Here is a 27,881-nt window from a genome sequence, read left to right on the forward strand (position 1 = left end):
TCTTTTTGGTCATTAAGCCTGAAAAACATACTATTTTTTATATTTTTATTACTTGTGCGTTTGTTCACACACAAATATTTTCTTGATCGTCTTGACATTCTACGTCGATTAAGCCATGTCCGTCCGTCTGTCGAAAGCACGCTAACTGTCGAAGGAATAAAGCTAGGCGCTTGAAATTTTGTACAAATACTTCCTATTAGTGTAAGTCGGTTGGGATTGTAAATGGGCCATATATATCCATATTTTGATATAGCTGTCATATAAACAGATCTTGGATCTTGACTTCTTGGGCCTCTAGACGGCGCAATTCTTATCCGATGTGGCTGAAATTTTGTATGAAGTGTTCAAAACGGTTCATAACCTGATATAGCTGTCACATAAACCGATCTCGAATCTTGACTTCTTGAGCCTCTAGAGTGCGCAACTATTATCCGATTTGGTTAAAAATTCCCATAAAGTATTTTGGTACAACTTCCATCATAAAGCAACTCGCAAAAACTAAGCAATTTTTAAATTTGACGACTAAAAACACTACTTAACGTGTGGCAACACAGAGAGCCGCTCGCTTTCAAGCGTCAAAGTTGAAAATTTTTTAGCTTTTCTGCGTTGCTTCTGTGCAATTTGTGTGCAGAGTTGCAATTTTCCAACGCGAAACTCAAAAACAAAGCTCACGACGCTCATTTTGTTTTGGCCTTTAGAAAAAACTTAAACTACGGTTAAGCATGGCTCAATTATTTAAAGGTTGTCTCATTTGCACAACAATATAAAAACCATATGGTGAAATCGTCATTTTGTCACCAAGCTGACTTACACTCAAGAAATTTGTGCGTATGTGTATGTACGTGTGGGTACATGAGCAAAAAATATGCGAGAAAGAACTTAACAAAGAGAATACCAACAAAAATCGGATATCTTAATACCCTAAATCTGTTTGGCTACTGTTAACAGCTGTTCGCGTGAGACAACCTTTAGTGGTTCAGCCATACGAACCAAGGTTAAAACAGCAAGTTGACATCCGCAAATGTCAAATGTCAACAGTCATGAATTTCACCACTTTGGAAGAAGGATGTCGAAGTCTCTAACACAACTCACTGTCCGCAAATTCGGCGACATCGGATTATAAATCAACTTACTGCCCCAAATTTCGCCAAAATCGGACAAAATATGCGGTTTTTATGGGCCCAAGACCTTAAATCGAGAGTTCGGTCTATATGGCAACTATATCCAAATCAGGACCGATCGGGGTCAAATTGAAGAAGGATGTCGAGTGGCCCAACACAACTCACTGTTTCAAAATCGGATAATAAATGTGGCTTTTATGGGCCTAAGACCCTAAATCGGCGGATCGGTCTATATGGGAGCTGTATCTAGATATAGTCCAATATAACCCATCTTCGAACTTAAGCTACTTATGGACAAAAAAAAAAAATAGAGTCGGAACAAAGTATTAGCTCAATATCTCTATTTTTAAAGACTGTAGCGTGATTTCAACAGACGGATGGACATGGCTAGATCATCTTAGATTTTTACGACGATAAAGAAAATATATATTTTATATGGTCGGAAATGGATTTTTCGATTTGTTGCAAACGGAATGACAAAATGAATATACTCCCATCTTTCGGTGGTGGGTATTATAAATTGACTGGGCCGAAATAAAAATACAAAAATCAACGAATTTGTCTCACTTGTCGCTTGTTCGTACTTTGAATATTTATCGACCAACAAAAGCTTCAACAGATCATTTTATTCACAAAACTTAATGTAGATTTCAAATAGGTTTATTTGACAGTTCTATAAAGGAAATCTGTCAAAGCTGTAAATCGATACACCATCTTAGGAATTGGCTTTTAAGGAAGCAATTCTTTATTATGAAAAAATAGTCAAAATTAATTTTCCAGAAGTTGATAACAGCAATACTTGCTGATTGGTGTTAAACCTATGGCCTAGCAGAACTTTCTGCGCTTTCTGTTTTATTTCATTGTATTCCAATTTACCTAAAATATGGAATACCCCATATTTCAAACCAGAACTCTAAATATAGCAATATTTTCAACTCGATAACAATAGAAGGTGCATTTAGCGTAGGTTAAGAAATATGAGATTATTTTAAATACTTTGAAGCTCAACTTCTCAACTTTAGGTGAAACCTCACACCGTTGGCAACAAAAATTCAAAAGTAATGAATGAATGGCACAAGGGGGATTCCTTAGTTATTAAGAAAATATTATTTTTAAATGAGCTTCCAACTTATTTGTTGCCGATAAGTCCATTTAACATTAAAAAGCAAGGTGCTGATATCATAGCGTTTAGCTTTGATGACCAAACAATTAGGGACAGACCAAGATCTCAAGTGCTAAAGATTACACTGGCCTCCCTGCTGCTAAAAGATGGACACAACCATATTTGTTTGTTTGTTTTTTCTATTTCGCAGAAAAACAAATCACGCTATAGCTTCATATTTTTTTTGCTCCATATATCTTTTGTGGGACAGTAACAGTTTTCATACATGAATCGATTGAATATCAAGGAGTTCCTTTCTATTTGAAGCACACCTCTGATGATCACATTTGACCTTGAAGTAAGCCAAATGCCCAATGCCTTACTATCCCATCCTCAACCATTTCATTTGCCAATGATCGATGCCAGCCAAAAAAGAAACAGATAAAACTGGAGGAAAGTAAATATGGCTAGAGCAGCAGCTGCAGGAATATGAGTACAAGCAGCCACCGGGAGTCTTGCATAGAGCACTTTAATAATTGCTTTCGAATGGAATCGAATGAAATCTACTTGGTCAATCTTAATGTCGGTCCGATTAAAATGCAAATATCAATTTCTGTTGCTCCACCACAGGCCTGAAAGGCGGTTTCCCTGGCAAACGAAGACGAAGACTACAACGACGACATGTGTGCAAAATTAATTTCCAACAGAATCTATAAACTGGCGCAAAAAATCCCTCGATCTTTTGATATTCTTGACAGGCTGGATCGCTCGAACTTGTCTTGGCCAGGCTCTTAGATGGAGGTTAATGCAAATCAATTTGTCTGCTGCCCCATGGATGGCAATCGTACATATCAATTAAACCATATTTTGCTCCACTGGAAAAAGTTCATTGGCCCGTTTAGTTTTTGTTTTCGCACAAATGGTTTCAATTCGCATAAAGCCATTAAGTAAAAAAAAGTGAAAGAGAAATGTTCTTGATAGGCACAAGACTATTTGGAAGTGTGCAAAATTCAATGTTAATGTCATGGCAAAAGGTCATCCTTTTTAATAGCACATGCTGCTTTAAAGGTTCACAGTTCGCTTTGTTAAGCCAGCTAATGAAAATAAAATGGTACGAAAAAATTGCAAAAAATATTTTTTTACTTCTATGGCAAACCTCGAAATACTGATCCAAGATCCTATAAAATACAGTGTAGCTGACGCAAAGTGTTATCAATTCAAAAGACCATATTTTTAGACCCTCCACCATAGGATGGGGGTATACTGTTTTCGTCATTCCGTTAGCAGCACCTTGAAATATTCGTCTAGGACCTCATAAAGTATATATACTTGACCGTCCGCAAATTCTAAATTGATCCAGCCATGTCCTTCCGTCTGTTGAAAAACATACATCGGATTGGCATTGGACAGCCATTGTGTGTACGAATGAAGTGCGGAACATGATTTTTTAGCCTTACTTGGTTTACACATGCTTTTTGTGACGGTGCCAAGTCTTGCCGGTACGTCTTTGGTCTACTACCGAAACGTTTGCGTGCCCACGGCTCCAAATCAGCTTCGGAAATGTTGTTCCCATAATAAGTCACATTTACTTTGACGTCAGGCTCGATAAAAACTTTTGAAGAGCAGCCATCGGCGGTCGCAACTGCCCAAACCATCATTTGTGATGGAAAATTTTTAACTTTGGGTGACCGTTCGTAGGTTCCTTCGTTCGGTTAAGTAAACACGATCATTTTGGGAGTTTAAAAATTTTACTCGTCGGAGAACACGACGAATTCTTGAGAGCGATTTGATTAATGCAATTCTCCTGGTCGTCCAGGATTTACTAATAGAAGGTTGTCTCACTTGCAGAAACCAAAAGTGAAAAGGCCCCATAAACATTAAAAATGTCAAAATGTACCGTTTGAACTGCTACAAATGGGACAAAACGTAAACAAAATGAGAATGAACGAGTGTAAAGAAAGGGAAAATTTACATCGTGCTTGACTAGCACTCAGGGTTTACTGAATAAGGTTAATCTAAGCCATTAGCCGAAATAATTTTTTTTTTTTAATTTTTGGCTGTACTTGACATTGAGGATGTCAACTTGTTACACATAGCACCATAGGATGGGGATATACTAATCTAGTCATACCGTTTGGAACACAACATAAAGTATATGCATTCTGAATCGTCTCGACATTCGATTCGATCTATCCATGTCCGTCCGTCCGTCTTTCGAAATCACGATAGCGGTCGAACGTGTAAAGCTAGCCACTTAAAATTAAGCAAAATGCAAATTTTGCCCATGAACATTCCTCTAAGTAACAGGGGCAAACATCTCACATATCAATGAGTGCAGTTCGATTAAAATTGAATCGATGATTAGGGGTCACCTTTTTATAGCCGAGTCCGAACGGCGTGCCGCAGTGCGACACCTCTTTGGAGAGAAGTTTTATATGGCATAGTACAAATGTTGCCAGCATTAAGAGGGGAAAACCACCGTTGGAAATTTTTTCTGATGGTCTCGCCATGATTCGAACCCAGGCGTTCAGCGTCATAGGCGGACATGCTAACCTCTGCGCTACGGTGGCATCCATCTTGAAATTATGCAAAGATACTTAATATTGATGTAGGTCGTTGGGGATTGCAAATGGGCCATATCGGTTAAGATTTAGATAAAGCTCCCTTATAAACCGATCTCCCGATTTGACTTCGTGAGCCCCTGGAATCCTCAATTTTTGTCTGATTTAGATTAAATTTTGCACATAGTGTTCTTTTGTGATTTCCAACATCTATGCTAAGTACCGTTGAAATCGGTCAAGAACCTGATGTAGCTTCCATTAAACAGATCTCCCGATTTGATTTCTTGAGCCCCTGGAAGCCTCAATTTTCATCCGATTTGGCTGAAATTTTGAACATAGTGTTCTGTTATGACTTCCTATAACTGTGCCAAGTACCGTCCAAATCGGTCAATAACCTGATATAGGTTCCATATAAACAGATCTCACGATTTCATTTTTTAAGCCCCTGGAAGCCTCAATTTTCATCCGATTTGGCTGAAATTTTGAACACAGTTTTCTGTTTCAACAACTGTACCAAGTAATGTCCAAATTGGTCTATAACCAGATATAGCTCCCATATTTTAGCAGAATACATGGTGGTGCTTCCCAAGATTCGGCCCGGCTTTTGCTTGTTCTTTTTTAACATTCATTCTTTGTTTGTCTTCTCCTATTTCATGACACTTTCAATCGGCAGATTTGACATACTTAATAATGTTCATGGGGCCTATCCACTTTATGTTTTAGCAAGTAACCTAACCTTCTATTAGTGAAGCACTATAAAAAATTGAAAAATTTTATGTTGGCTAAAGGCTTTCCGTAACCTTATTTAGTGAATCCTGCTCAGCTGATCATAACGGACTGACAAGTTACTTATACAACACATCTGCTTCAATAGAACACGCCTAATCTAATCTACCAAATAGTAGAAAGATATTTAGCATATTTGACTCTACACCTAAAGAGTAATCATTGTTAATATCCACAATAATGTGAAACATTATCCGCTTTTAAAAAATATTGACTTTTATTATATTGTGCAAGTCTAGATTGATTGTTAAATATTTTTTCTTTGATGTTAATTGTATGTGAACAAGATATACCAAGTTCAATTTAACAAAGATGTCAGCACTAATACGCAATAGAACTAGGAAACCTAAGGGGTTTTTAATAAAATCCTATATTTAACTAATCCCATAGAAATTACATCATTTGTAGTTTTTTGTAGAGTTTAAGAACTTTGAGCTTTTGAGTACAAACGACCGTAGGTAGGTTGAGTGGAATATGCAGGCGGTTCAAGTTATTGCGAACTTTTTATTTTGTTCTTGCGGAATTTATTCCTTAACAATCATACATTTTTGTTCAATCAATCAGTCAATCGATCAATCAATATTTTCACATTTAATTATGCTCAATTAACACATCATCATTGTCGACTCAATATTGGCTCAAGCGGTTAGCAACCAAAATACCGGGAATACTTTTGCAAATACCCCTACCCGGGCCACCTCCTACAATCATCGATTGCTGTCGAAAGCGAAATCAGTTTTGGAAATATCAGGCAATCGAACGAACAGCCAGCTATGCGAATTGCAACACTCAAAATTGTGTGCTGGAATTCGCACATTCGCTTTTGTCAGAATCGACTGGCCTAAGCGTCCTTGTGCCCACTCCCCTCCACTCTTCGAAAAAGATGCTGGAAATTTTCTGTTGCGTGATGTTTGTCTCGGTTTGTTTTGTCTATTTGAACGATACGTCAATTGAACGTTACTTTCAATTGTTTTAAATTAAAGCGACAGCGTCGCAAAGAAATACCAGGCGGCAATGCTGCACCAAATAATGGCGGCAGATCGTTTGTAACAACAACAACAAAAATGCACGCACCAAACACAACAATTACAAAAAAGGGGGCCTGGTACCCATTCGGCGAAGCTTGTCTGTTGCAAGCGTGGGGCATAAAATACGTACGCTGGCTTTGGCTCAATTCGCAGCAGCGTTGAGTTGACTTTTAGGCCCGCTGTTGCCTGCAATTGCCCATGAACTCGATTTTGGCGTACACATGAGAATGCAGCATTCCTTGCATGTACATAATAAATATTTTCATGAAATTAATAACACAAAACATGAAATTGAAAAAAAAAAAACGCAAAACAACATGTATTCCGCCAGTGTTTATGAAAAACATCGTCACACGACAGAAAAAAGGCTCTAACTCTACAACGGCAGAGCATCAATTTGGTACACATTCCACAAGTACAACAAATGTGTGCATATTTTTTTCTTTTAATTTTTGTATATTCTCTTTGAAAAAAAAAATAGACTGCCCAAGCTTTGAGCAGCATTATTGGCCAAGTGTTTATTTTTTCCATAGCCCATAATTATGTATGTTAATGAACTTGAGGCAAAGTAGAAAGAAACACTTCCCATAACATCGAAACAACGAAAATAAACAAACAAACAAACGATTTGGTTCATAAAAACGATGTACTCATAATTGTGTTGCATGTACTATTGACTGACTGACTGACAGACTGACTAGGTGTCGGCGGTAAAATTCATAAACATTCCTACTTTTGAAGTCTTCACTGCAACCGAAGAAGATGTGAAAAGCGACAAGCAACTAAACAATTGTAACCGCAATTAGAGCGTTGCCAGACTCTTTCACAGATCATGTTGTTAGAATGGTGTGGTGAGTTTTGGTAGACAGATATGTCAAAGAATGAGAATTGTGCATAAAGAGTGTTGCCAAAGCAATATTTGAAAAAGTCTTTGAAGAATCGGTGTTTGCTAAAACATATTAAGGCATTTCACAACAATTTTTTTCAGATAAAGTAATGAAGTCAAGCACTTATAGAAAAGATTTTTGAGGGTAAAAAATCAACAATATTAAAATTCCATTATTATAAGTATATTAAAGTAATAGAAATTTCAGTGGTGAAAGATTTCCTTTCGTACCTAATTTTTTGTAATTTAGCAATAATATTTCTGCGAGTGAACCTAGCCTCATAAGTTGCTACCCAATCAATCTCAGCTTCCTTAATGTTTCTGCCAGATGGGCATGATGCTAAACTATGTACTGAGTTCGACTTTTCGCCCGAACAAGTGTCAAAATGTATTATAAACAAGTAAAAGCGTGCTTAGTTAGGCCGGGCCGAATCTTATAGACCCTCCACCATGGATCGCATTTGTCGAGTTCTATGCGCAGTATCTCTTTTTAGGCAAACAAAGAATATTGAATAAGAACTGTTATGCTATTGGAGCTATATCAAGTTATAATCTGATCATAAATGACCATAAATGAATTGCAAGCTGAACATTGTAGAAATCATCGTGTAATATTTTAGTTCATTCGGATAAGAATTGCGTCTTATAGGGGCTCAAGAAGTAAAAGCGGGAGATCGGTTTAAATGTGAGATGTATCAAGCTATAGATCGATTCAGACCATATGGGAGAAGCCGTTGTATAAAATTTCCGCCAAATCAGATGAGAATTGCGCCCTCCAGCGGCTCAAAAGTCAGCATCCAAAATCGGTTAATATGGTAGCTCCATTAGGTTATGTACCGTCATAAAATGACATGACGATGAATAATATATATAAATTTATGGGGTCTTAGATGCTTATTTCGAGGTGTTACAAACAGAATGACGAAATTAGTATACCCCCATCCTATGGTGGAGGGTATATAAAAACACAGAACACCGAGTAGTCAGGATTTTTTTGTGTAAGCATGTACGTAAGCAGCTGATACATTGGTTGGTGTCATATTATTTTTTATATGTAATGGCCACATTTTGGCCAAAGAAACCCCAAAAAAAAAATCGAATATGGTAACCTTGTCAAATCACTGAAAGAACGATTTAGGGAAATTTTTCCCCCTCAAAAAAACGTAGTACCAGCCATTAGATTGGCAAATGTAAACATCAAAAATTTTGCTATTCAAAAGATAACCTCCAAGAGGTGAAATTACGGACTGTCTTACAATTTATTCAAACTCTGGGTGCCAAGATATAGTGTTTCCCTAATGAGAAGGCAATTTAACGGTAAGAGCCTGGAGATTATACCGGTAAAGAAACATTTAAAGGTGCTAGTTTTGCAAAAATTGGAAAATTTTTAAAGAAATACGATAAATATTTTTGTTATTTATAAATTGTGGTGTACTTACATTTACAAATAGTTTAAGTATACTAAAATAGTTTCTGCTAGGTTGTGTTTGGGGTTGGTTATGCAGACTTAAGTAAATATGTTGCAATTTATTTAAGTACAATTATTTCCTTTGAATCTTTGTTGAATAAAGAACCTTTAAGGTTGTTTGCACACTGATGGGAGGATTTTTAACGTTTTTAAACGTTATAAAAATGATTTTTAGATAACACTTTACTTTCGAATTGTGTAAGGTTTCTGTCACTTTGGTTTTGTTGTTGTTTTAGCTTTTAGTTTTTTATTTTTCGGGAACGCTTCATAGGTATATTTTGTCTTATTTTTTATTTACACCATTATGGCTTCACTATTTAGGGTATGATAGTATTTTTACAAATTTTCTAAAAACAGAAAAAAATATTTTTTTTAGTTTATAAGCAAGGTATTTGTTTTAATGCAACAATATTATGTTATATTTTCATTCTTTTAAGGGCCAACCAATAAACCCGCCATATTTAGCACTTCACCTCTTGATCACACTGATAATGAGAAAGAGTTTCTAAACCTGTATCCTAATCCAGGTAGTCGCCATTCAGCCGCATACAAAATGATCTCACATAAGGCCTTTCTTCCATTTCAAAAGACAACACAAAAATGCCTGTTGATCCTTGTGCAAATATGAAAAGAAAATACACTTGTGCCATTATGCATCGCATTGTGGGTGTATTTTCATTGGCCATTATATTATTTAGCATAACATCCATCCATTGTCCATTTATGATTATCAACACCACTCAATTAAGATTCCATTGTTGTGTGTGTTGTTATTGGTTCCGCTTGCTTTGACCACATTTTCATATTTTTCCCGTTAAATTCACACATATCCATCAACAATTGCCATAATGTTTCCTTAATGGCGATTATCCTATTTCAACTTCAGATTTTTCATCGCTTCATATTATGGGGAATTAAAAAGCACAAAATCAAATAAACAATAAAAAGATTTATGTCAATTACGCATATTGAGCGAATATGTGGTAGATTTGTTGCAAATATAAATGTATGACTAAGGTCGTGAAAAGGTGAACCTTATGTACCCTATACATAAAATAATTAAATAAACCAATTCCGATAAGAGATCGGTTCCATAGAAAATGTTAAAATATCTAGGGCTGGGTTTGTTTATACCTTTATGGTTTTTTTGTTATCTCGAGCTAGGTTCATTCCTTTACCTTTTCTTTTAATATAAAAAGTATTATAGTGTGTGTGGTGCGGCCACCTTAGCTCCTAGGTTACCATGTCCAATTTTTACGTTGAATGCCTGGCTTCAAACCCCGGCGAGAACATCAGAAAAAATTTTCAGCGGTGGATATTTCCTCTTAGTACAACGAACAGTGTCGTTAGTTCGTAGTAAAGTTGGCCATAAATAGAAGGGGTTAAAGTATATTAAAACTTTTTGCAAATTTGCACGTGAGGGTGATAAAAATTTTGAGTTTCGTAACCTTGCAATTTTCTACTGGAGGTTTTTTCCAAGCAGAAAATTGCAAATAGCAATTTTATAAAAACCAGCTGCTAAATTCAAATAAATAGCAAAAGATAGTAAAGTCTGTGTTTACTCTCCTGCCCATTTTCACTGGAAAAATACGCGAACAGAACTAGTATTATAGGAGACTTAGGACCAAAAATGGAAAAATAGACTGAACTTCCGATTTACTACCTGAGACCACAAAATGCTCATTATACCCGCCACCATAGGATGGGGGTATGCTAATTTCGTCATTCTGTTTTTAACACCTCGAAATATTCTTGATCGTCATGACATTTTAAGTTGTCTGTCGAAAGCACGCCAACTTTCGAAGAAGTAAAGCTAGACGTTTGAAATTTTGCTGAAATACTTTTTAGTAGTGTAGGTCGGTTGGGATTGTAAATGGGGCAAATCGGACCATGTTTTCATATAGCTGCCATATAAACCGATCTTGGGTCTTGACTGTTTGAGCCTCCATATGGCGCAATTCTGAAATTTTGCACGTGGTGTTTTGGTGTCACTTCCATCCACTGTGCTAAGTACGGTTTAAATCGGATTATAACCTGGTATAACTGTCACATAAACCGATCTTGTATCTTGACTTCTTAAGCCGCTAGAGGGCGCAATTCTCATCCGATTTGGCTGAAATTTTGCATGAGGTGTTTTTTATGACTTCCAACAACTTTGCTAAGTATGGCGCTAATCAATACAAAACTTGATATAACTTCCATATAAACCGATTTGGGATCTTGCCTTTTTAGCCTCTAGAGGGCGCAGTTATTATCCAATTTGGCTGACATTTTGAACATACATGTTAAACATGGTCTGAATCGATTCATAGCTTGATACAGCTCCCATATAAATCGATCTTCCGATTTTGCTTCTTGAGCCCCAACAAGGTGCAATTCTTACCCGAATGGACTGCAATATTACACAATGACTACTACAATGTTTAGCATTCGGTCCGAGTCGGACTACAACTTGACAGTTCTTATTCATTATTTTTTGTTTGCCTAAAAAAGATACCGCGCAAAAAACTCGACAATGCCATGCAATGCCGGCCGAACTTAGCACGCTCTTACTTGTTTTCTATTTGATTTCTCTCAAATTTGAAAAACAATTGCTTTGGGCCTCTCCCCATCCATGCCAAATATGGGCCAACTCGGATAGTTCTTTTTTAAATAGCTGCTATATAAACCTATCCTCCGATTTTGGCCTATAAAAGACCTATATTTCAGCCGATTATGCTGAAATTTAGATTAGTGAGTTATATTACAACTCTCAAAGCCTGTAACGAATATGATCCAAATCGCACCCTATTTGGATATTTATTACCATATAGACCGATATATCGATTTAGCCGTTTTACTTTTGGATAATACCTACTATGGATGTTGGAAGTCAAAACAACCTAGCGTGCAAAATTTCAGCTAAATCGTATAAAAATTACGGCTTCCGCGGGCTCAAGATGTCAAATCGGGAGATAAGTTTATATGGGAGCTATATCAGATTATGGATAAATTTGGACAGTATTATAAACGTCATAACAAAACAAATTTTGTGTATATGAATGCACAAAACCACTTGACATATTAAAAAAAACTCGCATTTACAGTAATTGGAATGTTTTCTATCAAATTGCATCAAAATATTTACATTCCGAATTTATTGACTTTTGTCATTTTTGGCCACGGTCGTGATACGGTGTGACACTTGTGATGTATTTACCTGTGGTAATCAGCCGTGTAAACTTTTCCACTAAATGCTATCGCTCAACGGCAAGCTGTTCGGATTCGGCAAAAAAAGGAGGTCCCTTATCATTGAGCCATGGCTGAATGTTAGGTCATTTGTCGAAAAAGGAAAGTGGAAAGACTCCATGAACATCATGGATGGCAAAATGTGTCGATTAAAAATTACAAAAATAGGAGAAAACATAAACAAAGAACGAATGCAAATAGATAATAAATTGGCATCTTCAATGGAAATTGCTGTCAAAAAAATTATGTCGCACAGTGGAATAGAATGGAAAAAAAAGTAAAAAATATGCCATTTGAGAGAAGATATAATTATTTGAAACTTATTGACGTGTTGTTTTTGTAGGCACATTTTCATGTGGAGGTGGCGATCCTCGTCAAGTTCCTGTAGGTGATCAAGTTCGTTTCGGTCCAAATGACAGATCGCCGCGAGTTGCCTTTGGTTATTTAAAGGCGCCAATAACCCGTCTTGTCATATCTCTATTGAAATTTCTAATAGAGCTATGATGTTATCAATATCATGTGGTCCGGGCGCCACTTGGCAGAGCCATAAAGTTGGTCTCCTCGGCAATTCGAAAAATTGCTCGGGCTGCCAAATCTTTATTTCTGGTCTGATTTTCAAAATCTTTTTTTTTTGCAGAGTAGTGGCCAATAATCCCTACATTAAAGTTAGAGTTTTAAATATCTAATGGCTTAGAGGATATTCGATTTTTAATTTTGAAATTTTGGACTAGATTGACTTTGTATTTTGCTATTTACAAAGACATTTAGGGTTTGATTTTCATTTTAATGTCGCAGTATGAGTCAACATTCGATAATTCAGTCAATAGTTATACAGTTTTGAAGCGACATCAACTGCTCCTAAACAACACTACATGATCATTGTAGTCAATTTCTTCTATGCTTGGACAATCTAAATAAGCTTGCCCAAGTCTTCTTCTGAGAAGTCTTCCGAATTTCGGTCAGTTCGGTTTCAACTTATAACGGAAACTTATCGTATGGGCGCTGACCGTGCTTTTCTAAACCTAATGTAGCGATCAGACATACACTTCTGTTGAAGCGACATCAATTGCTCTTCAACAATACTACAGTACCAGCACCAACAGTACCAGCTCTGCCTTTTTGAGGTTTATGCCAAACCTATTGGCCATTGCCCATCTAAACAGGAAGTCCTTCCATTTTGACGGTGTGAAAGTCAAACTCGGGGATGGAAGTACCTGGCCCTTCCTGAGAACTTTTGAATTCCGTTAAACAAGGAATCATATAGGCTTTTTGACGGGTATAGCGTTTCAATGGTCCTCAAGGCATTGGAGATGATGTCGTTGCGGGAGCGGCGGCTCGAAGAATATCACAATATATTTGGTCAGTCAGGCGACGCTAAAGGCTTCGGCCGAGACTGGTTAGAAGACGCAAAGAGATTCTATGAACCATTAAAAGGGCTATCAGGCTCAGGGATGCGTAATCGAGATTTCCAGACCGGAGTAAGAGTTTGGTTAGCAGTTGAGCATACCTGCTCTGACTTCCACTTCAACTTCGACATGAGGTCGGAGAAAAAAAAGCAAGGTCCCAGGTCACAATCTGTTCATGCCAGGATTCGAACCCAGGCGTTCAGCGTCACAGGCGGACATGCTAACCTCTGCACTACAGTGGCTTCCACGCCATGAAATGTTACTCATGAAAAAAGTAATTCTCAAGAGAATCCCAGCATAACACCAACGGTATCAGCATTTTGTTTTCACTTACGCACTTTTTAAAGAACCCCCGGCTTACTCCTAAGAGTTTATTATGCCAAATTTCTTTTCTATTCAAAAACTCCTCTTATGGGAGTACGATATGGCCCATAGTCTGCACAACTTCAACTGTGTGGGGCAAGATGTGTTCCCAAGGTCGAACACGAAAAATGTAATTTCAAATCGTGTCCCTGGAGACTCTTTAGAAGGATACGAAAAAATTAAATTTTTTAAAAACTTTTCCGTAAAAATTGTCGTTAAATGCAATTTATTTTCATTCCCAGGTTTACATATATAAAAATAATATAATATTTAATGCAATTAAAAAATGTTGTTTATAAAAAAAGTTCTCAGGTCCTATTCTAAGCAAGACACATGCAATTGGTGTCACAAAATCCATAAAAGTCACTGACATCAATGTAACGCTTAACTGCTGATAATCTTAGGGTTATTTCTTCTTGTTATTGTTGTTGGAAGAGTTACCGGCGCGTTTGAGTGTGGTATAAGATCGGTATATGCGAAACAATGGAATTTGTCGGCTGGTGTAAAAAATCAATTTGAAACATTTTTAAAACGGCTGGACTGAAAAGATGAAGGCTCAAATGGCAAGTTGGTTGGCTGCAGAATTTGTTAAGGTTTATATGCATGGCTGCACTGCTATCTGTGATTATGGCCTGCTGTAGGATTTCTGTTTTGAATTCAACAACCATTGTCAATAACCGATCATTGGCGATAATAATCGTAATTCAACGTTTGTTTTTTTTCATTTTTTTTTTTTTGGTTTTTGGAAATTTCATTAAACGTTGTGGCGCACATGCGTTAAGATGCATTTAGGCAGGCGGCAGACAACAGGTTACCTGCGGACCTACAAAACAAACAAACAAGCAGAAAAAAAACATGCGCCACCGAAAGTCACCTCGATTTGAATGGGAATTGTAATTATTATTATTGTTATTATTTTGTATTTTTCCACTGATGCACCAGCACACAGCAAGCCTTTATAGATGACGGAGGCCAACATTTTTTTCAAACTCTGAATTTGACATTTGAATGAATGAACTTCCAAAACAAAAAAAAAAACAACGATTATTCATATTTCAAGCATATGTTGCTTTATTTTTTTTCTATAATTAAATTTTATTTATTTTTTTTTAAATTTTTTATGCATTTTTTTGGATATTTCCTTGTCTTAATCATCACCACGAGAATCTAATCACCTGAATAATTTTTATTTGTTTATATTTTGTTGTTGTTGCTGTTGTAGTTGTATTTTTTTTTTTTGTGAAATTGGCCTTTATTATTCGGCGTTTGGGTTTAGTGCGTTTTTCGTTTGTTATAAAAACAAACGAAAAAAAAAACAAATAAACAAACAATTCAACACCACCACTGCGTTTTGTGCTTCTTCTGGTTCTTCTTATTGATGTAGTTGTTGTTTTTGTTATTTTGTATCTTTGAGATTTTCTTGGTTTTGTTGGAATTCTTTTGAGAAGAAAAGGTTTTTTTATATTTTGTTGTAATTCATTCACACACTTGACTTGTTGTTCGCTCTTTTCTTCTCAGTATGTTGTTTTATTATTTGTTGCACGGTGTTGCTTTGCTTGTTCGACGCTTCAATTAGTTTCGAATATAAGGTTTTTTTTTCCTGGGGTCTTTTCTGTTAATTTTGTGTTTTATTTTTTTTTTTTAAGTTTTTGTTATTTATTTTATCTTTCTTTATTGCTTCGCGATGTTTTCTTGTTGAGATGCTTTAAAGGACTAATGTGATTTTGTGAATAAGCAAAAGTATTTGTATCAATGCTTTTCGAGTTTCCACCAGCTCTCAGATAAACATGTTGTCGTACACACACGAGTACACTTTTTGGTACTCATGTGAATCATAAGTGAGTGCGCTGCGCAGCGCGCAACAATGGACATGTGATCTCTTGTTTGTAAATAATGTTAAGTACTTTAAATTATATTAAAAAAAAGAAACTATTTTTTCAAAAGAAACTTCCGTGGGAAATAATTAATGCAAATCAAAAATCAAAGAAAATATTCGTTATGAAGCTTACAATTTCAATGCTATGGAAATTTAAAATTTTTTTTGACAATTTTCTATTGGTAACGTGCATCTCCTATGGTTTTAATTTTTACAATATAAGATCATTAACCTTATATCAAAAGAGAAATAAACAAATTTGTATACCCTACACCATAGGATGGGGGGTATACTAATTTTGTCAATCCGTTTATAACACACTCAACCAAATTTGTTATTCAAATCAGCAAAAATGTTTGCTAAAAAAGCAGTTTTTGTCTGCTGAAAATAGGAAAGCAAACATAACTGCTGTTTCAGCATGCATAGGGCTGCTGTATTAACCATTATTTCGGTCAGCTAAATCAGCAAAGTCTGCTGTTATAAGTACAAAAATCAGCTGAAAAAAAGTGTTATGCTATTTTTATGTTCGTTTGTTTTGATTAGGCATTTTTTTTTTGAAATTTTTTTGGAAGAGATGATTTTAATTTGTGGAATATTACTTTAAAAAAGCTATCCGATCCATCCATTGGTAAAAATTTCGAAATGTGACTAAGCTTGCTCTCATTTTTTTGTTATTACTCTACTAATGTGTACATGACTGGCACACTCCACCAAATTTGTTATTCAAAACAGCAAAAATGTTTGCTTAAACAGCAGTTTTTGTCTGCTGAAAATGGGAAAGCAGACATTACTGCTGCTACAGCATACATAGGGCTGCAGTATTTGCAAAAATTTCGGTCAGTTAAATCAGCAAATTAAATCTGCTGTTTTAAGTACAAAAATCTGCTAAAAAAAAGTTTTATGCTTTTTTTATGTCCGTTTTTTTGATTACATAAGGCTTTTTTTTTTAAATTTTGTTGGGAGAGATGATTTTAATATGTGGAATATTACTGTAAAGAAGCTATTGGTATATATTTCCAATGGTATACATTTCGAAATTTGGCTGAGCTAGCTCGCATTATTTTGCTCTACTAATGTGCACATGACTGGCATGGCACATCCACTGACATCCTAACATCCCCTTCATAATTAAGCAGCAGCCATTTTCAGTAGTTAGTCTGCTTCTCTGAATTTGCAGAACTGGTGCTGTAATAGCAGAACTTCTGCTACAATAGAGATCAGCAAAATTAACTACTAATAGTCATTTTTAGCAAACACCAACTTTGAAATTGCAGAGCTACTGCTATAATAGCTGAACTCCTGCTATAATAGCAGCAAAACTTACCACTAATATTTAGCAGATAGTGTTCGCTATTTTCAGCTAACTTTTATCTATGAGTGTAAGTGTCATATAAAATTTTCTTTGATGTTGACTTTTTGTGCCTCTAGAGGACGCAATTTTTATCAGATTTGTCGGAAATTTGGGTTGAAATATGTTTTGACTTTTGCTAGACTAGGAACTACCCTACACATTCTAGGGATACTGGAATCTGTGGGAATGCCTCTAGCGACATTTAAGCTAAGTTTTCAGGATCAGGCCTGAAGGACAACGAATGATAGATGGTCACAAAGAAGGTGCTGTAAGCATTCCAAAACTATGTGGGCTAATCTAAACTTGAAGAGGTCTACTGCTTGACTGCTCAGTCATTGTGTCCGTCACGAGCGTCACGAAAGTTGCCAGCAACGACTTTTGCAAAAGCTGTGAGGACATCGAAGAAGAAGAGACTATAGAATACCTTCTGTGTGTGTGTCCCGCACTAGCAGTTAGAAGGAGTTCCACTTTAGGTTCTCATTTCTTTGAGAACCTGTCTGATTTACCGGATGTGAACATTCACAAGTTATTAGTCTTTTTAAAGCGATCTGGATGGTTCAACGGTAGGAACTCTGTTCCTGTGGTATCACAATGAACGAAAACGTCTAAGTTAGTCTGATGGCAGACTGCCTCTTAAACCTAAATTAAACCGATTTTGGAGTGAAGATCAGCCAGAGCTACCAATGCATCTAGAAAAAGTCACAGTTTGGTGCGGTTTATGGGCTGGTGGCATCATTGAACCGTACTTCTCCAAAGATGATGCGAATCGTAACGTAACTGTGGATGGTGAGCGCTATCGTGAGGGTGATATCCAACTGCATGACATGTGGTTTCAACAAGACGTTGCCAAATGCTACACAGCACATGTAACAATGGATTTATTGAGAGGCGAGTTCGGTGAACATTTTTTTCACGTTCGGGACCGGTCATTTGGCCGCCTAGATCGTGCGATTTAACGCCTTTAGACTACGTTTCGTAGGGCTATGTTAAAGCTCATGTCTATACAGGCTGTTGACCGCTTCAATTGACGCATTGGAAGACATCATTGAAGCATTTATTTGTAAGATACCGGCCGAAATGATGGAAAGAGTATGCCAAAATTGACTTAACGGATGGGCCATTTGAGGCGCAGTCACGGTCAACATTTGTATGAAATAATCTTCAAACGTTAAATTGTTTAAAATCCAAATGTAATTTTTAAATAAAGAAATTTTATATTTCATAGAAATAAAGCTTTACAGAATATCTTATTGCAAATTTTGTCCTTAGAGAAAATTGCAAAGAAATTGAAAAAATGAGCCTTTAGAAAAAAATTCATAAAATTTAGAAAATTTTACTACAAATTTCACATTGTAGAGATATATTTTTGTGGCTAGAGAAAATTATATTGAAATTTTGTATTTGGAGAAAATTTTATAAAATGTTTGATTGATAAAAAAATTATTTAGCTTTAAGGGAAAATTTCAAGAAATGTTTTTGAGAAAATTTTAACAAATTATGTGTTTAGAGCAAATTTCATAAAATTTTGTTTTATGGAAAATTTTGTTTTAATGTAATTTTATTTTTATGGAAAATTTCATAAAATTTTGTTTTTAGAGAAAATTTTATGAAATTTTATTTATATGGAAAATTTCATAAAATTCTGTTTTTAGAGAAAAATTCATGAAATATAGTTTTTATGGAAAATTTCATACAATCTTGTATTTAGAGAAAAATTCATGAAATTTTGTTTTAAAGAAAAATTCATGAAATTTTAATTTTATGGAAAATTTCATGAAATTTCGTTTTTAGAGAAAAATTCATGAAATTTTGTTTTTATGGAAAATTTCATAAAATTTTGTTTTTACAGAAAAATTCATGAAATTTTGTTTCTATGGAAAATTTCATGAAATTTTGTTTTTAGAGAAAATATAATTTGAATTTGTAAAATGTCGTTGAGGTTTTGTTTTTAGAGAAAATTTTATTTAAATTTGTCTTTAAAAAAGTTTCGTGGAAATTAGTATTTAAAACATTTCTTTCAATTTTATCTATCGTTGAAGATTTAATGACAATTTGATTTTAGAAATAATTTTGTCTTTGTACAAAACTTCCTAAAAATGTTGCCTAAAGCCTACTGACTTCTCATTCGCACCGAAAATGCCTATTAAATTATTGCGAAATCCAAACAACAGCAAGAATTCCGACAACAGCATGGAAGCAGAGTTGATTGGTGTCCATTTCCATTATATTGGCATTTAATTGAAAAGAAATTTTTATAGGCGCAGCGACATGTCGGTACTCAGTACCACTTCTGCGGAATATGTTCGCATTTTCTACGTCACCATTTTTTAGACTTTTTTTATGATGCGTTTTGACAATTTTCGGCCAGAAATGTCGAAGTCAGGATGAAATTTTTATTGAAATTTTGTTTTAGAGTAGATTTCATTGAAATTTAGTTTTTAGAAAAGAAATCATTGAAATTTGGTTTTTCGATAAATTTTCGTTGAAATTGTATTTGAAAATTCGCTTTTGAGAATTTTCAAATAAAAACGACGCTTCCATTGTGAGGGGGGGAGGCACCGTCATAGGAGGGCATGCTTATCTCTACACCAAAGTGACCTCCAATCGATTTGCCGTAGAAAAATTTCATGATTTCCAGTTTTGAGAAAGCGTAGCGAATGAATATGATGGGAAGGGCTTGGTCTTATTGCATGAACCATTGATAACTTCTAATACAGATCATTTGCCGAACTTAAGATATATATTTATGTTAACGTTCGCCCCAATATGGGGGAACTAAAAAAAAGAAAATAAAACATTACACTTTATGTTTCAATGCAAGATTTATTGATGACTAAGGACCATGACAGACGCCAGCGAAAAAAACAGATGATAGATCATCATGATAATTTGTTGTGGCGTTGCCAATTTAATTAAGGGTAATTCTACAAAGGGTAATTCATTTAAATGCGCCATGCTGTTAAAATGATTTTGCTGTCTGGAGTTGTTCGCTGTTGAAGTCGCTTCAACATACTCCCCGCATTGCGAGACTTCAATGTTACCTTGGAGATTAATTGTTATTTATGTTAGCTCAAGAAGCATATATTTACGTACCTATTATCATTGGCTCGTGAAGCGTAGTCCCATGTAATAGAACCATTCAATGAAGAATTAAGAAGTGATTCGTAAAACCATTTAGAAAAGTTTTATTCTGTTGAATTAAACACACTCTCTTCTGGCCCATGAAATGACTCGTAAAGTCTGATTTTCCATAAAACACGATGGGCTCGTGAAACCAGTACCACGTAATGGAATTTGTTGATGGAATTCTTTTTTGGTAACATACAAATAAATACAACTAATTTTAAAATTTCCATAGCTTTCTTTAATTTTTTTTACGGATCGCGTTAGGTTTCGAAGGACCATGTTTATGCCAGCGAAAAACACAAGCGAACTACTTGCAAACTAGGCTAAATTACCAGCAGATTTTTCTAACATTGTGCCACTAAAATGACTCGACCCAAAACATCTGTTGTCTCAAACATGTGTTTTCCCATTTTAAAATCAGGGTCCGAATAACCGCATCTGGTATTTAATGGATGTTATATCACTTTTATACTCATTTTACCGTCAACATTTTACTTATAAAATAAGACCGATTCGCCTTCCTAATATTCAAAAACTCACGTTAGATAAATAAATCGTAATTTGTAATAGAGATTTCAAACGCGCAAGTGGTAACTCGGCCCCAGCTGATTTTTGCACACAAGTAAAACAAAGCAGAATAAGGCAAACTGACTGTGAATTTCTTTTATCTGCCAAACATCAATTTTTAAATTGTTACTTTTTAGTGCCAGCTCAAAAATCCCATCCCTGCCTGTTCACATAAAATATTTCTTTCTAAACATGTAATTGTCCAAATGAGAAACATTTTAATATTACATGAATGTTTCCGATGCATTGTTAAATATGATGTTGCCAAAAGTAAACTGCATTTTAAAATAAATATAATAAGATAAACGTTAATTATAAAACATAACAATCAATTTCATATATTATTCGCTGGAAAATTTTTTTTATTTAAAAATAAACAACAAAATTTCTTAGATGTGTATTTATCTTCACAGAATTTATGCCTTTGCACACGTACGTTCCTCAATTTTGCTTTCATTCAATGTCTTCTTTTACAAATAGACGCAATAATATATAATTTTTTTCGCAATAATAATTGTTTCTATAATATAAAATTGTCGGTTAAAAACACACAATAGGGCACATGGCAACGCAAACAAGAAGTTATCCCCATTTATTAAACTAAAGCCCAAGTTGCTTTAACAATAATAAGATCATAGTCTGTTGTTTGTATAAATAAGAGATGTTGGTTGCGCTCTCTGTGAACCAAACAACATGTTGCTGCAACATTTAATCCAAAAGATACTTTGTAATGAAGTGTGTTGTGGCTATGTTGGTTTAGTAAAACCGCAAATATGTACTTTCTTTCTCTCTGGCACTCTCACTGTGCTCTCGGACTCTCCCTCTCCCTTGCTATGGAGTTCATTTCTTTTGCTATTGTCAAGAGAGATCGCACAAATGGGCGGCCCAGACACCTGTTGGGACTTGTTGTTTTGTTTTTCTTTTGTTATTGTTGCTATTATTGTTTGGTTATTTTATGTTCTTTTTTGTTGTTTTTTCTATTTACACATTTTTGCCGGTTGTCAGGGATGCCCATCATCATCATCATCGTCGACTTCGTCACTACTCATGAATTTATGTATGTACTTGCCAACGGAAAAATTACATGAGACTGTGAATGGACGGGCAAGAGTGAGTGTGGGATATTACCACTGGGAATGGGCAAATTGAGTGGGTTATTGCGTTGGGAGTGTTTAGAAAAATTGTATTATTACTATGCAGGTATGAGTATTCTTTACAGTATTCCATACAATTCACAGAAACAATGTCATACAATCGAGAACAGTAATGGGAAAAAGGGAAACTTAGTAATTCTCTGTGATCGATAATGATATGTAAGTGTGAGTGATTTATGAGCATGGGCAAATTGGTCTATCGATTTATGGAAATCTAGCTTGAAAAAATCTCCATAGAAATAGTGTAATATCGGCTATTCAACTGATTTAATCATATTAATTGTTTCAACTGAAACTAGAACTTTTTTGTATGTCATTATGAATAGTGATGTTCATTTAAATAGCAGTAATCTAAAGACCTTAAGTCTAGATAACTATAATATCAATCATAATTTTTGAAAAAGGTGATTGGAAAAAATCTATTAAGAAAAAGATTGAATTTTTTTAATTTCCCAAATAATTATTGACCCGGGCTGCACTTTGGTTACCCAGCACCTCGGGTATATATGGAAACCACCTTTCCCCATAATCCGGTAAAAAATTCATAATTTATGCCCCCATAGCAGGGTTATCTAAATATGTCCGATTTGGACCAAATTCAACACGGATATTGAGAGGTCTAATAAGTACAAGGCATTGTTGAATTTTGTAGACCAAAATATTGGTCTTTTTTGGTAGCCATATCTAAATATAGATCGATCTGAACCATATATGACACGGATGTCGAAAAGCCTAACATAAATCATTGTCCCAAATTTCATCGAAATCGGATTATGAATGTGCTTTTTATGGGGCCAAGACTTTAAATCAAGAGATCCGTCTATATGGCAGCTATACCCAAATCTGAACCGATCTGGGCCAAATTGAAGAGGGCTGTCAAAGGGCCCAAAACAACTTGCTGACTCCAACGAAATCAGACAATAAATGCGCCTTTTATGGGTCCAAAACCTTAAGTCGAGAGATCGGTCTATATGACAGCTATATGCAAATCTGGACCGATCTGGTCCAAAGTGAAGAAGGATTTCGACTGGTCTAATACAACTCACTGTCACAAATTTCATCAAAATCGGATAATATATGTGGCTTTTATGGGCCTAAGGCCCTAAATCGGCGGATTGGTCTATATGGGGTCCATATCAAGATATAGTCCGATATAGCCCATCTTCGAACTTAACCTGCTTATGGACAAAAAAAGAATCTGTGCAAAGTTTCAGCACAATATCTTCATTTTTAAAAAATGAAGCATAGATTTCAACAGACAGACGGACGAACATGGATAGATCGTCTTAGATTTTTACGCTGATTAAGAATATACATACTTTATAGGGTCGGAAATGGATATTTCGATGTGTTGCAAACGGAATGACAAAATGAATATACCCCCATCCTTGGGTGGTGGGTATAATGATTGAAATTTCTGAAAGTTCCAAGTATTTTTTTTATTGATCCAGTAAAAATAGGCAAATGTTATATTATTTTTTTGCGAAAAGGGGGCTGTATAGGGCGCACTCTCGATTCCGACGCAACTTGGTATACATATGTACATATGTTTACCTCTTGGAATACGAGTTTGAGGTCTATGTTTGGGTCCATGATTACTGCTAAGACACAAAACACCCCCGCGGATTTTTTTCATTTCAGTCCTAAATTGATAAAAGACCTTTTATTTAATTAATATCGTGATGAAATAATGGCAATTTCCAATTACAAAAGTGATTGATGGAATCCCTTTTTAATTATAGTTTTAATTGGAAAAAAATCTCGTGATATTTTTTCTGTGCAATATTTACTTTGAATGATCATGGTCAGCTTAACACGAGTATGCAAATTTGCAAATTTTGCCCGTGAACATTCCACTAAGGAACAGGGGAAAACTTCTCACATATCAATGAGTGCAGCCCGTTTCATGTTCAAGCTCAATGAGTCTGTAGCTGAGTCTCCGAATCCGAACGGTGCCAAAGTGCGATGCCTCTTTTCAGAGAAGTTTTACAAGGCATAGTACCTCACAAATGTTGCCAGCATTAGTGAGGTACTATGGCTTTTATGTATTTTTGGCCGCCCATTCTATACAAGTCCGACCACTGTGCGTGGGTGAGCTTCCTCGGTATTGGAGTGTGCCTAGTGTATATAAAGTGCCCTATTGTCTCATAGCAGCTTGATCGCATGTAAACAGTGCCGTGTATTATAGGGTATACAATCGTGCCACCCATTTGCTACCGTTCCCGAACCCAATTGTTTACAAAACGGACTACTCTACCGCCTTCTCGTGCCATCATCGCAAGTGATTCCGAACTGTGCCATATATTAGGGAGTGCCTTCTTGGACTCATTTGCTTAGCAAGAACAAAACTTTCTGCTCAACCACGGAGTGCCCTTTATATCCTTGTGCAATGGACGCCATTGAACCCGAACAGTGTCGTTATTTAGGATTTGCCTTCTTGCCACCATCCCGTGTATCGTTTCGTATATTAGGGTATACCTTCTGCTGGTTATAATGCCCGGATCAAACTTTGACAACGGAGTGTCCTCTTGCATCCTTATTAAGTGAACGCCATTGAATCCCGAACCGTGCCATTTATTAGTTTCTGCAGCATAGCACTCCCGAGCCGTATATTGGGGTGTGCCTTCTCGCCATTCATCTCCCGAAATTTACTTGTTATACCCACCACCATAGGATGGGGGTATACAAATCTAGTCATTCAGTTTGTAACACTTAGAAATATTGATCTGCGACTCCATTAAGTATATATATTCTGGATCCTCTCGACATTCTGATTCGAACTAGCCATGTCCGTCCGTTCGTTTGTCGAAATCACGATAGACGTCAAACGCGTAGAGCTAGCTAATTTTGCACAAATACTTTATATCTATTTCGGTCGTTAGGGATTGCAAATGGATCATATTGGTTCAGATTTAGATATAGCTCCCATAAAAACCGTTCTCCCGATTTGATTTCTTGAGCCCCTGGAAGCCGCATTTTTCCGTTATGATTTCCAACAACTGTGCTAAGTACGGTTTGAATCGGTCTATAACCTGATATAGCTCCCATATAAACCGATATCCTGATATCACTTCTTGAGCCCCTGGAAGCAGCAATTTTTTTCCGATTTGGCTAACATTTTGCACGTGGTGTTCTTTTACGGCTTCCAACAGCTGTGCCCAGTACGGTAAAAATTGGTCCATAACCTGTTATAGCTCCCACATAAACCGATCGCCCGATTTTACTTCTTGAGCCCCAAGAAGCCACATTCTTTGTCTAATTTGGCTGAAATTTTGCATGTGGTGTTCTTTTACGACTTCCAATAGCTGTGCCAAGTACGGGAAAAATAGGTCTATAACCTGATATAGCTCCCATATACACCGATCGCCCGTTTTGACTTCCTGAGCCCTTATAAGCCGCAATTTTTGTCCGATTTGGTTGAAATTTCGCAAGTAGTGTTTCGTTATGACTTCCAACTACTGTGCCAAGTATGGCCAAAATCGTTCTATAACCTGATATAGCTTCCATATAAACCGATCTTCCGATTTGACTTCTTGAGCTCCTGGAAGCCGCAATTTTTGTCTGATTTGGCTGCAATTTGGCACGTGGTGTTCTGCTATGACTTCCAAAAACTATACCAAGTACGGTACAAATAGGTCTATAACCTGATATAGCTCCCATGTAAACCGATCGCACGATTTGACTTCTTGAGTCCTTACAAGCCGCAAATTTTGTCCGATTTGGCTGAAATTTCGAATGTAGTGTTTTGTTATGACTTCCAACTACTGGGCCAAGTACGGCCAAAATCTATCTATAACCTGATATAGCTCCTATGTAAACCTGTCTCTCGATCATCCTTGTTTGGTTCCTAGAAGCTTTAATTTTTGCTGGTTTGACAGAAGATTTGGTATGTAGAATAAAATTATGCCCTACAACTTAATTTATTTTGTATAAATTTTTAGCGGAATCCATGGTGGGGGGTTCCCTAGATTCGGCCCAGCCGAACTTAGCTCGCTTGTACCTGTTTTATTTTTTGTTTATTTAATTTTTTTTTTTTATTTTGTTTAATAATAAAGTTTTATTACTGAATTTAATTTTCTGTCTCTTCAAAATGTCTATGAATGCTATTTATTTCACCACTACTGTTCACATATAAAAACATCTACTACTCATACTTACTACATTTCCATTCAAAAATGGAAGAAAAACCAGTGGCAGGTCACGTCATATTTCGATCGGTATAATAATCGATAAAAAACCAACTAATACACACTCACATACATTTTTATACAAGAATTTAAAAATATTCTTAGAAATTAAATAGATCGTTGGAATAGTTTTGAAAATGGAAAAATGGGTTTACAAGAACTAAGGCATTCCCATTAAATGAAGGGGAATAATACTTGTACGTTACCATAAATTAGAACCGATTGTATCAATAATTGAATAGTTAGGCAGAAATGAATCATGCTCATATGATATATTAGCACATTTCATTAGCTGAGCCAATTATTAGACCATGTTATTGGCCAAAGGGGAAAATACGTCAGTGGTTTTCTTTTAAGATATTGAAAGAGAATAATTGATAATTTTTTTTTTAAAAACAGTTTAAAACTCTATATTTTGTACTTAGTTCTCGTGAGGAAAATTACAAAACAATTAAATAATGTTTATGTATATGTTCATTCATTACTTAACACGTACCGCGGCGTATATTCTATATGATTTTTTTTCTTTGTATTTGCTAATTATTCCTATCACAATGTATTTATATGTGACGTTGGTGGGAGGGAAAGTGTCATCTTATCTTGGCATTATTATCCCCCTCATTTGAATTTTTCTGATTGATTTCTCGATTTAGTTGGACAATTGAAGTGTCATGCATTGGCAGACAGTTGACAAATTAACTATGGGCCAATAAAATACAACGAATTGAACACCCACGTATTGAGATAATGTCAAATTATCTTTTTTTTTGTATGACTAATTGTAAGCTATTTTGCATTTATTAATGATTAGCTAATTTGTTGTGCAATTTTTACATTACTGCTTAATATTGTTTATCACGGATGAGTTGTAAAATAATACGAAGCATGGCAAATCTAATTATAGTTAACGTGGATTATAATAAAATGTATTGATAACTCATAAACAAATTGATAAGACTAACGCGTGTATTTTCGTTGTACGAGTATGTGTCTGAATTTATGACTCACTAGCCGAACTGGGCCCGCACCGCGGAGCCTTCTTTAACTCTCTAATATCTTTTTAGGGTGGGGACACTTCGCCTGACGCTGAACGCGTTCGAATCCTGTCGAGAACATCGGTCAAAGCGGTGTTTATCCCCTCTTAATGTTGGCAACATTTGCGACGAACAATGCCATGCATGGTCATTTAAAAAATTTTCCCCAAAGAGATGTCGCACTGCGGGACGCCGTTGGGACTCGGCTATAAAAAGAGGTCTCTTATCAGTGAATTTAAACTTGAATCGGAAAGCGCTCTTTGATGTGTGAGAATTTGCCCTTCTTGGTTCCTGGTGGTAATGTTCTTTCTTAGGGTAATGTTCTCATTAGGGAAGGGATGACAGCTCAAACATTTCGCCTCAAATATGGATATCAAATTCTTTCTTTATTCCCAACGGAAATGCAGTTCAGTTTAGAGGGTGCTTTAGGGCGTACCCCAAAACACTTGGCTCCAAAATTGGATATCAAATTCGTTTTCTACTCTCAAATAGCTTACATTTGAGTCCCATATTGTCATAATGGGTCAAATAACCCATTTGACGTATCTTTAAGAGGAAGAGCGCCACCTATAGGTCACCGTAGCGCAGAGGTTAGCATGTCCGCCTATGACGCTGAACGCCTGGGTTCGAATCCTGG

At 35.9% G+C, this 27,881-nt stretch overlaps 1 protein-coding gene across 3 annotated transcripts in view; it reads right to left on the minus strand.

Annotated features, from left to right (window-relative positions):
- The window catches only part of LOC106085184 (ion transport peptide), a 124,476-nt gene that overhangs the window by 55,790 nt on the left and 40,805 nt on the right, over positions 1–27,881 (minus strand). Inside the window, exon 1 of one of the 3 annotated variants that reach the window (XM_059368724.1) lies at positions 8,924–9,275. The exons of the other annotated variants lie outside the window; for them this stretch is intronic. The gene's annotated coding sequence lies outside the window, so the exon portion shown is untranslated. Of the gene's footprint in view, positions 1–8,923; positions 9,276–27,881 lie in introns of those variants that run through there. 3 annotated transcript variants of the gene reach the window in all.

This window comes from Stomoxys calcitrans, chromosome 5 (genome assembly GCF_963082655.1).
Source record: "Stomoxys calcitrans chromosome 5, idStoCalc2.1, whole genome shotgun sequence".
Lineage (NCBI taxonomy): Eukaryota > Metazoa > Arthropoda > Insecta > Diptera > Muscidae > Stomoxys > Stomoxys calcitrans.